Source organism: Bidens hawaiensis, unplaced genomic scaffold (assembly GCF_021521415.1).
Source record: "Bidens hawaiensis isolate Kalapana, Puna unplaced genomic scaffold, B.hawaiensis_p1.1 tig00040545_1, whole genome shotgun sequence".
NCBI lineage: Eukaryota > Viridiplantae > Streptophyta > Magnoliopsida > Asterales > Asteraceae > Bidens > Bidens hawaiensis.
This window is the reverse complement of record NW_027497150.1, coordinates 128,203-139,634: the sequence shown is the minus strand read 5'-3', so window position 1 is coordinate 139,634 and position 11,432 is coordinate 128,203.

Below are 11,432 nucleotides of genomic sequence, written 5' to 3'. Positions count from 1 at the left end.
ACGCTGGATATGGATTTGGAGTGAAAAAGATGGAGGTGGGACCGGGGGATACGCGTGAGTGGGTGGACTTTTTATAATTCGGCGATTTGAATTTGCCTTTGTTCCGGATCAAGACATTTAAATTTCCTAGTGTTTGCCACTAGCTAAAAAGATTTACATTAAGGAAACAAAACGTGTTTTATTCATTGAAGAGGTAGGTCCTAGCAGAGCCCAGTTGGACCCGCATGACTCACCTTGAAGAGAGACGTCTGCGCAGAAACCAACTGGATCCGCAGGACCCACCATGCTCAGAGACGTGACGTCCTTACGCGCAGTACGCAAGCTGTTCCCGCAGGAAATGCTTCCCAATGGCGAAGTACTCCGCCTGTTCCCGCAGCTGCGGATACAAGCCATCAGGGAAGGCCACCCGCGCAACAAGGCTACACGCACAAGGCACTTAGCTCTCAAAATAATTCAGTAGTCACCTGAAGGAATGAGCAAAGCCGGGAACAATCCCGCACAAAGGCGGGAGGGGGAATACTCCCACCCAAATGAGCCAGTCCGTACGATACTGGAGGATCTTTTGTACTGTACCTGACGAGGTATGGGCAAAAGATCTGACCAAAGATACGACAGCTCATTGACAACAGTATGGCGAGCAGCATACTCTTGTACTGTATGTCACTAGTAGCCGCTGCCTACTCACCAACTCCTGTCATACCACGTAGAGGTGCACAAATCGGTTTTTTTAAAAAAACCGGTTCGGTTAATAACCGGACCGGTTTTTCTTGGCCTGGAAAAAACCAGTTTTTAAATAACCGGACCGGTTTATTAACCGGTTTTTTTGGTGCAAAACTCGGACCGGTCTAACCGGTTAGGACCGGTTTAGAAACCGGTTAGAACCGGTTAATAACCGGTTTTTTTAATTAACCGGTTTTTTTTTTAAATAACCGGTTAATAACCGGTTTTTTTCATAATAACCGGTTTTAAAATTAACCGGTTTTTTCCATAACCGGTTCAGTAACCGGTTTTTTCTCTAGAACTTGTAACCGATATACGAACCGGCGGTTACTAAACCGGTCAAACCGGTTTTTGTAAAAACCAGTTTTCGGTTTAAACCGTTGAACCGGTTCACCAACCGGTTTTTTTGCCCATCTCTAATACCACGTGCATAGCCTGCAGTTGGTGGAAATGGAATAGTACACAGCAGGCCTGGTCACTGTCAGCCGCTGCCTACCCACCAACTACCAGCATGGCACGTGCGTAGGCCACAGTTGGTAGAACAGGAATACTATTCAGTCGGCTATACCCTCTTGGAAACCTACCTTCGGCTATAAATACCCCAAATGGTATGATCATCTCATCTTATCTTGTATCTTACATCTTATACCTGATATCTGCTCTAGCAATCTCTTAATATACACTTATATTCAAGAGCAATCTAGTCTGATTCTCACGCCGGAGGATGGTCACAAGGAGGTACCCCCCCCCCTCTCAGTGACTAGCTCACGGTGTCTGTTTTGCAGGTTATCAGAAGAACCATCTTTGCCGGATCTAACCCCTCGTGGGAAACATCTATTTAACCCCCAGATTATCCGTAATCTGCCCGGGGTCGATTAGTGTTTCTTCATTGGCGCCATCCGTGCATAAAAGCTAGAACTTCATTTCTTTTCAGTTTTTTCAAACTTCTGGAAAGATGGTTAAAGAAACTCCGGTAACCACAACCCCAGCTACTGGGGGGAATACCGGCGACTACACAGTTTTTACGAACACTACCCCGGTTACCCAAGCCGGGGCAAGTGCAGTAAATTTTACGAACACTACCCCAGTTACCCAAGCTGGGGCAAGTGCAGTAAATAATCGCCCACTGGGATTCACCGATACCCAGTTAGAGAGACAACGAACGAGGCTCCCCCGCCAAACACTCGATGAAGTTAAAGCGTGGGCGGAAGCACGTCAAAAAGAATTCCAAGCTGAGTTGGATGAACGTTTACGTTCACTCCAACAGCCTGAGGAATTCGGAGAGTACATGGACGGTGATTCGGAGGAATCCGATAGTGACGCAAACCCTCGTCATAGGACGAAAGGGAAGCGTAAGGAAACGGACTCCCAACCGAGAAGGCGTTTTGGAGAAACCTTCAAACCAAAAAACGCGGGTGGAAACCCACGTGACTTCTCCAAAACATTTACACCAACCGCTGCAAAGGCGGGAACGTCCAAATTTGCAAGGGACATTGCGGAAGCAATCGTCCCGAAAAGTGCCAAACGGATGTCCAACATCGGCACTTACGATGGTATATCTGATCCAGACGATCATTTGAACAGGTTCATAGCGGGGGCAACCGGCAGTAGTTGGACGGAACCTACGTGGTGTTACATGTTCCAAATGACGCTTGTTGGGGCAGCTAGAGCGTGGTTCGATCGTCTACCGGTCCACCACATCTACGATTGGGAAGACTTCCAGCAGAAATTTAGCCAACACTTCAGCCAACAAAGAAAGTATACCGAAGAGCAATGGACAATCCTCAATTGCATTCGAGAAAAAGATGAATCTTTGCCAAACTTCATAACTCGCTTCAACTCAAAGAAGCTAAGTCTGGGTAATATTAGCGAAGATCTTGTTCGCGCTGCTTTCATCCAGGGCGCGAACGACCCAGAGCTCATCCGCACCTTAACGGGTAGAGATGGCATGCCATCCACATGGGATGCCATCATGACAGCAGCTAAACGCTTTGCGGAAACGGAGAAGCAACTGGGTAAAGATCTCCCCCAGAGCACAAACCTCTACACCCAGAAAACAAGAGAAGACAACGTCCTTACCTCCCGACTAAACAAAAAATGGAAGCTAGGCATTTGGCAGTCAAGGATAAACTTTGACACCTCATCCAGCTTGCAACATCGGTTAGGCGGATGGGATAACGTACAGTCGAACCAGAACTCCAGATGGACGCCACTCACCAAAAGCGTAACCGAGATATTCGCCACTGAGGAGCTCCCATGGCCAAAGGCTCCAATAATCCGACATCGTCACAACGCTGATCGGAGCAAGTACTGTGACTTTCACAGGACAAAAGGCCACAACACTGAAGAATGCACAGACGTGAAGGACATCATCGAAGCATACGTCAGAGATGGGACGCTCGCGCACCTCGTGGCGTAACAAACGCTGAGCAGGCTGATGCGTGTAGAACCCCAGCTGGGGAAAACACGAATAAAATTGCAGCTTCAATGCCGGAGACTACATACTGCGTAAACAACGAGATCCCGAACCAGGTGCATATCGGCTCGATGGCACTCCCATCCCAACATGGAAGGGAGCTCACACAGTTTGCATGTAGATCAATTCCAAACTTGTAAAGAAAACGCCCAGAGCCACTTCTAATGGAAATGATTCTCCTTAGAACATTGATGCTGATGATCTTACATTTATACTTATGAACTTTCCACACGGATATGCCGGTCTTCACCGCATACATAAGTGTGAAAGAAAGTCGTTGCGTGGGGAGGCGGCAAAACCCACATAAACCCAAAAAATGGCAAACCTTCACGCAGGTCAGTTAAAGGTAAAGTTCAGTCATCCCACTAAATGAAAGTGCCGGTCTATCCGCACGAATCATGATAGAGGAAACTGAACACTAACCTATTAACAACCGCGCGTCGAACGGTTAATTTATTCAACACTGATGCCGGTACTCACCGCATAATTACGTGGAAAGTCGTTGCATGGGGAAGGCGGCAAAACCCGCATAAACCCAAAAAACGGCAAACCTTCACGCAGGTCAGTTATAGGTAAACTTTGGTCATCCCACTAAATGAAAGTGCCGGTCCTAACCGCACAAATCATGAGAGGAAACCGAACCTATTGACAACCGCGCGTCGAACGGTTAACTTATTCAAAATACTTAGAAAATTTCTAACAGAAGGATGAGGAAAACCTCCACGCAGGTCAGATGTAGGTGAAGTTTAGCCATCCTACCAAGTGCAAGTGACGGTCCTACCCGCACAATCACGAAGGAGGAAGCAAAACTTCAACCTATTATCTACCACGTTCAAAGGTTAACTTATTCTAAACACTTAGAAAATTTCTAACAAAAAGATGAGGAAAACCTCCACGCAGGTCAGATATAGGTAAAGTTTAGCCATCCTACTAAGTGCAAGTGACGGTCCTACCCGCACAATCACGAAGGAGGAAGCAAAACTTCAACCTATTATCTACCACGTTCAAAGGTTAACTTATTCTAAACACTTGGAAAATTGCTAATTTAAACTAAAGTATGCATGAGTAAGTCATATAACGTTTATAAAGCAAGTCATCCAGTGAAAGTAGCGGTCTTACCCGCACAAAGATTTATATTTCATAATATTCATTACAAGAATGGCCGGGTAACTACCCGCCTACAAGAATATAAATCTATACAAGCTAAACCTATCCTAACAGTGGGAATGGATCTTAGGGTTCAAGCTTCAGGACCACTCCCTCCAAACCCACTTGTACCCGCACCATCAGTTGGCTGTGGCGGTTCAAGGAAGGTCTTTAGAATGGCTAGCCCATCATCAGCAGCAGCAACTTCGTTCACCTTCTCCACCACCGGATGCGGGAAGGCGGCATACTGATTCACTGCTTGGTCATATATAGCTTCAGTGTCAACATCATATAAAGGGAAGTTGGAAGGCGGGATGCCTTTCTCAACGAACCCTAGACCAAGCAGGAAGCCGGCCTTTTCCCCATCCTCGTGAGAAGCGTTGAGGGCTGCGCTCATGGCATCGTCGTATGATGTGTCCGTGAAGACTCGATGCACAACCTACAAGAAAAAATACAAGTATCAAAACCTTTTCTATTTACAAAGAAAAGCGTGAAGACATTAGGAAGCTAAGCTTACCTGCGACAACGCTTCTCGAAGAAGCCATTCCTTGGTAACCAGAGCCTCCTGGAGGGCAGCTTGAGCTTGGTTACGGGCGCGTTCGGCTTCACTTTTGTTGAGGTTGGCAAGCAACACTTCTTTAGCCGCAGCCTCTTCAACGCCCTTTAACTTCCGCTCAGTATGGTCAAGCACCCCCCTCTAGTCCAAGATCTCTTGGAGCTTCTTGGCGTCTTCCATCGCCAAGGCATCATGAGCCTGTTGGTGCGCCTCTAGTTTGGCTTTAAGTTCCTCATTCTCGAGGCGTAGAGGCTCAGCAACAGCTTCAGCCTTGGTGGCCCTCTCGGTTGCGTTCCGTGCAGTTTCCTTAGCCAGCCGAAGCTGTTCGTTAACAGCTTGGGCAGCCTTGGAACGAGCCTCGAGCCGGGCCTGAACTTCAACCTCGAGGGCCTTGAAGGCCTTCTCCTTTTCCGCAGCCACTGCGGCAAGCCTCTTGTTCTCCTCCCGGACAGCCCGCGCCTGAGCTACTTCTTGTATACGAGCTGCTTTTAACTTGTCGTTTTCACGACAGAGCAGCTCGACGCGCGGCTGCATCCGGGCCAGGAGAATCCGAAGTTCGTTGGTTAGCCTACCCTCCTGGTAGCTAGCCATTGCTTCCCCCAACGCACCACTAGGAGCTGCGTGACGAGACCACTCCACGCACTCCACAGGCGTGCGAAGGGTTGTTCCTCGGCGGATGTTCCATCGTGGAACATACACTTCATTGGAATCCGACACTGCAAAAAACAAAAAGCAGTTAGGAAAAGATGATATATATAAAAAAAAAAAAAAGGCCAAAAGAACCCTACGCACCTGTAGGGTCGACAACAGGCCGATAGCCGCCAAACCCATCACCTGAACCCAAGGGAAATCCATCCAAGAGGTCAGGCAGATGGGAAGGAGGCAGAGGTTGGCGAGAAGCCCCAAGCATACCTGAAGGATCGGCTGTAGCTGCCGACGTCGGAGGCATGGAGGCCGCCGCGGTAGAAACCAACGGAGGTGAACTCACCGGAGGTGAACTCACAACCGTGGTCGCCGCTGCGGAAGTACCTGCAGAAATAGTCACCGCCGGCTCAGTGAAAGATTCAGTAAATATGGCACTGACAGCCGGCGGAGATGTCATCATAGTTGGAACAGTTGGCTCAACTGGGTGAGCAACTGAACCAACAACTGAAGCAGGCGCAGCCGCCTGGGTCATCGCCTCAGGTAGGTTGACCAAGCCTACCGTCATGGGTCCGAAGGTGCTCCTCCCCGCTCCACCCTGGAATGCGGTAGCATCCACGCCTGCACAAAGAAGATATAAGTATAATGGCGGAAAGATATGAAGTTAAAAAGTAAAGTTTGTACTTACGGGTTTTCTTGAGCCTAAAAGTGCGAACAGGCGGGGACGAACCCGATGGAGCCGGCCTCTTCACGCCGCTCACCGTCGTTGTCCTGGGCTGCTCGGAGGTGACGGTCGTCTCAGCCTCCGGAGCAGTGGTCTTATCACCACCAGGGTTCCCCGCCACCTCCTCGCTTTCGGTCTCTGAATCAGACCGATGCACCGGATCGGCAGTGGAGGCAACCTTCGCCTTCCCCTTCCCGCCGGCAGCCTTCTTTTTCCGCACCAACGGAGGACCATCTGCGGATTCCTCATCAGAACACAAGATTAGAGGAATTCCAGCAGAGGTTTCAGCATTGAGAGGTCGAGGATTGAATAACTCCTTACCTGGCCGCCTGGCGCTCAGGATCTCGTGGCCTGGCAGGTAGACCTCCACGAACCGATCCGCCGTCTGTTCAAGGATGGGCAACTCATTCTCATCTAGAGCACGAGTACCCATCCGAGCGGGACCATCAGCCTCCAGCGGATGCAGGAGCGACTGCAAGTCATTCCCCTCTGAAATAAAAAAAGAATAAACAGTTAGAAGACAAACCTATATAAACAAAGAAGACAGAGCATACCGTAAGGGGCAGAGTTCAAACCGTATTCGAGGACGATGGGAACCTGCGACGCCTCCTTCCACACCCGGCTCATCCCAAGCATCACCATCCCAGACTCCGCAAAACGGTATACCGGAGTCTGGACCCGGGAGATCTTGGCGAACCACTCCGCCTCCTGGTAGTTGAGGGCGTGAAGGGCGGGGAGTGCTCTCCCATTCTTAAAGGTCATCGCAAGGGGGACGACGCGAGCGGAGATATAAAAGAACTCACGCTTCCACGACCGAAGACTGCGCTCGGTAGCTCAGATCTTCAACCCCTTGATCCGATTGACCAAGGTGTACCACCCCTGGATACACCTCCAAGAATAGAAGGTCATCAACCGGTCAACATGGGGCTCCACGCCCAGAATGAGGCACACCCACTCAAAGTGGCGGATCTTGGCGATCGCCATCGGGTGTACCTCCGTCAGATGCACACCGTGCCTCTCCAAGACACGGTATACAAACTTCGTCAATGGGAACCTGAGATTCCCATAAACGAAGAATGCAGCGTACACCCCTATCTTGCCCTTGGGAGCATCGTACACCGTCTGGTGTGGCTCCGGAAACTCAGGCTCGAACGACTCGAGCATGAACTTCCGGACGACGTACCGATAGAGGTCGGCCGGAAGAGCACACTGGCATTCGCCAGCAGTGCTCTTATCGTCTTTATCAGACGTAGACGTCGGGATCTCGACGTGCACGTCAGATTCTTCGGCAGCAGCTTCAAAATCGTGAGTAGAAGACATGGTTTTGAGGTAAAGAATAGTGATTTCAGGAGAATGCTTGGCAGAAAGTATTCGCCGGAAATCGTTTACAAGAAGAGAAGAGTGTGAATTACAAAAGACCCTCTCCCCCTTTATATACTCATCGCAATTAATGCGATGAATTTAATGCGGAAGAGAGAGAAATCGCAGGTGCAATGAAACTATGACACGTGGCAATGAGCAAGCTGGCAACAGCTGTTGAATGGACGCGTGCCATTAATTTCGCGGCCACGCGCCCGAAAAATCGCGCCCACGCGCCTTAAAAAGCGCCTGGAATGACCATATACTGTCACGTCGCCATAACTTCCTGCACGTCCTGACACTGTCAGAAGAAACCGTCGGACGACGTTTCAACAGTTTGGACTGTTCTTATCCTTTCACCAACTCTTCGAATTTCAAAATTTCAAAAAGATTCAAAAGTAAGCGGGAAAATACCCCTTACCTTGGCAACCAAGTAACTATAAGACAGGTGCGAGTACAGTGTTAAGGCAAAACCCTTCACATACTTAGTACCTGCAGGGAATTGAAGCCAAGAATACCTCGGCGACCAAGTAACTATAAGACGGGTGCGGGTACAGTGTTAAGGCAAAACCCTTCACATACTTAGCACCCGCAGGGAATTGACGGAAGGAATACCTTGGAAGTAAAGTAACCGTAAGACGAGTGCAGGTACAGTGTCAAGGCAAAACCCTTCACATACCTAGCGCTCCGCAGGGAATTGAAATCAAGAAGGATCTTCTGGGCCATGCTTGCGGAAACGGGAATAACATCCCCGCATAGCGGGAACGTCGAGAACTATATTGTTTGAAACTCCAAGATGGAATTGGTGGTTTTAACATAATTGATCACTATGTTCAAAACTACCAGAACCTCATGGAGAATCCACACAAGTGGGACTCAACGCTCCTGACTTGCGAGGAGGTTACAGACCTACCCGCATCATACCCAAAGATCAAGCAGGAAAGTCGGGAATTTCTGCAAGTGACATTAGGACTTCCGCGGGAAGAATCCCCATGGAAAACCTTAAAACTAAACCCTTTTCAAAAACCCTTTGCTTAAGTCCAAAAGTTCACCTCACTTATTAAACATTCATGAGAAGAACATTGGACTGGGGGGACTTGAAGAGGTAGGTCCCAGCAGAGCCCAGTTGGACCCGCAGGACTCACCTTGAAAAGAGACGTCTGCGCAGAAACCAACTGGATCCGCAGGACCCACCATGCTCAGAGACGTGACGTCCTTACGCGCAGTACGCAAGCTGTTCCCGCAGGAAATGCCTCCCAATGGCGAAGTACTCCGCCTGTTCCCGCAGCTGCGGATACAAGCTATCAGGGAAGGCTACCCGCGCAGCAAGGCTACACGCACAAGGCACTTAGCTCTCAAAATAATTCAGTAGTCACCTGAAGGAATGAGCAAAGCCGGGAACAATCCCGCACAAAGGCGGGAGGGGGAATACTCCCGCCCAAATGAGCCAGTCCGTACGATACTGGAGGATCTTTTGTACTGTACCTGACGAGGTATGGGCAAAAGATCTGACCAAAGATACGACAGCTCATTGACAACAGTATGGCGAGCAGCATGCTCTTGTACTGTATGTCACTATTAGCCGCTGCCTACTCACCAACTCCTGTCATACCACGTGCATAGCCTGCAGTTGGTGGAAAAGGAATAGTACACAGCAGGCCTGGTCACTGTCAGCCGCTGCCTACCCACCAACTACCAGCATGGCACGTGCGTAGGCCACAGTTGGTAGAACAGGAATACTATTCAGCCGGCTATACCCTCTTGGAAACCTACCTTCGGCTATAAATACTCCAAATGGTATGATCATCTCATCTTATCTTGTATCTTACATCTTATACCTGATATCTGCTCTAGCAATCTCTTAATATACACTTATATTCAAGAGCAATCTAGTCTGATTCTCACGCCAGAGGGTGGTCACAAGGAGGTACCCCCCCCTTCTCAGTGACGAGCTCACGGTGTCTGTTTTGCAGGTTATCAGAAGAACCATCTTTGCCGGATCTAACCCCTCGTGGGAAACATCTATTTAACCCCCAGATTATCCGTAATCTGCCCGAGGTCGATTAGTGTTTCTTCATTCATTAAGCTAGTGTTGTTCTCGAGTTCTTTTAAACGAAGGAAAAGAAAACTAAGGATAGTAAAAAAATGGGTGTTCTTAAGTTTTTTTAGGATGGTAAGGAAAGGAGTATGAGGAGTTATGAGGGATTAATTTAATGTATTTTTCCAATAAGTTATCCTCCCAAAAATGGGATGATTACTAAGGATAACATAGTTATCCTTTTCTTTCCTCTAATTTCCTTCCAACTCAAGAACACACCTAATTAAAAAAAAAATTCTTCCCTTCCCTTTCCTATCCTTCCCTCTCCTTTACTTTTCTTTCCTTGGTTAAAAAACTCAAGAACAAGGCGTAAGGTATTGTTTGATATGTTGTAATTGGACGATAAAATGAAATGGATTACTATGGAAAAAAGTTATATTATAAAAACATACGTTAGGTTGCTCAACTGAATTGGATCATGTATTACACGAAAATCTTATTTCATCAAAACTATTTTATTCTCGGCCTTTGTTTTTCTTTCATTTCATTTCTCTTTCACCCTACCATCTCAACACCATCGTCGTCACAACCACCACCACTTGACCATTGTTGTCGCCGCCACTGCCATTGTGACCGCTACCGCCACCATAAGTTAACCGAACATTATAAATGAATAGTAATGACGTACAGTGGCGAATCTAGACCTAAATTTCAGGGCCGCCACTGGATGGGTGATAAGAATTTTAAATGATCGGTTTTATTAGATTCATTAAGAAGACTTGCCTATGAATGTCGGACTAATGTTTTTGATTAGATTTCAAAAAATGAAAATCCGTATAGAGCAGTTTTAGATATATGGTATTTTAATTATGCATTTCTAATGAATTTTCGTGTATTTTTTTTGTTATATTCGATTTTGTTTGGTTATCTATTTTATATATCACCAGACCCAATTCGACCCGACTGGAAAGGCCGAACTGGACCAAAAATAATTATATGCCAATTAAATGACTCGAACAACCGAACCGGAATCGAAAAGAAAAATTATATAGCGATAGTCAACTGAATATCGACCTAAAAATTTCCGACCCCTATGAGAAAATTTTCTGGATCCACCAATGGTGGTGAGCAATGGTGGTGAGCAATGGTGGTGGTGGTTGACGATGACGATGACGATGGGCGATGGTTGTGAAGGAGAGAATATAATGAAAAAAATAAGGGAGGGAAGGTTATTTTTGGGTGTTTTGTGAAAACATGATTTCTTGTGAAATATATGATTTTATTTCATTAATTAACCAAACACTATTTTTTTTTTATCATTTTCTCACAATGATTAGTTTCATTATGTATATCTAACACCATCTAATTGTGATTTTTGAATTTTGAAGTTTGGTTTACGGATATTATGGCCTAGTTTTATGCCTTTGAATAATATATTGTGTATTATTATGTAATAATGTGAATATGTTTCGCTGAGAAACCTCATTGTTGAAATGACAAGCTCAGAACGCGTGTGATGGGCTTTATTTGAATCTTATGCCAGTTACGTGTTATTATGCGTAATATTGAATTATAGGCATATATTACAATTAATCAATTATTACATATAATAAAATTGGAAACTCGGTAACCAACATCAATATCCATACAAACCAAATAATAACACACTTATATATTGGTAGAAGGTTGATTAGAGAAATCTTACATACGTTTTGGGAAATAGAGAGATTGTTCTTAAATGAGATACATTTTTTATAGTCTAAAATATAAC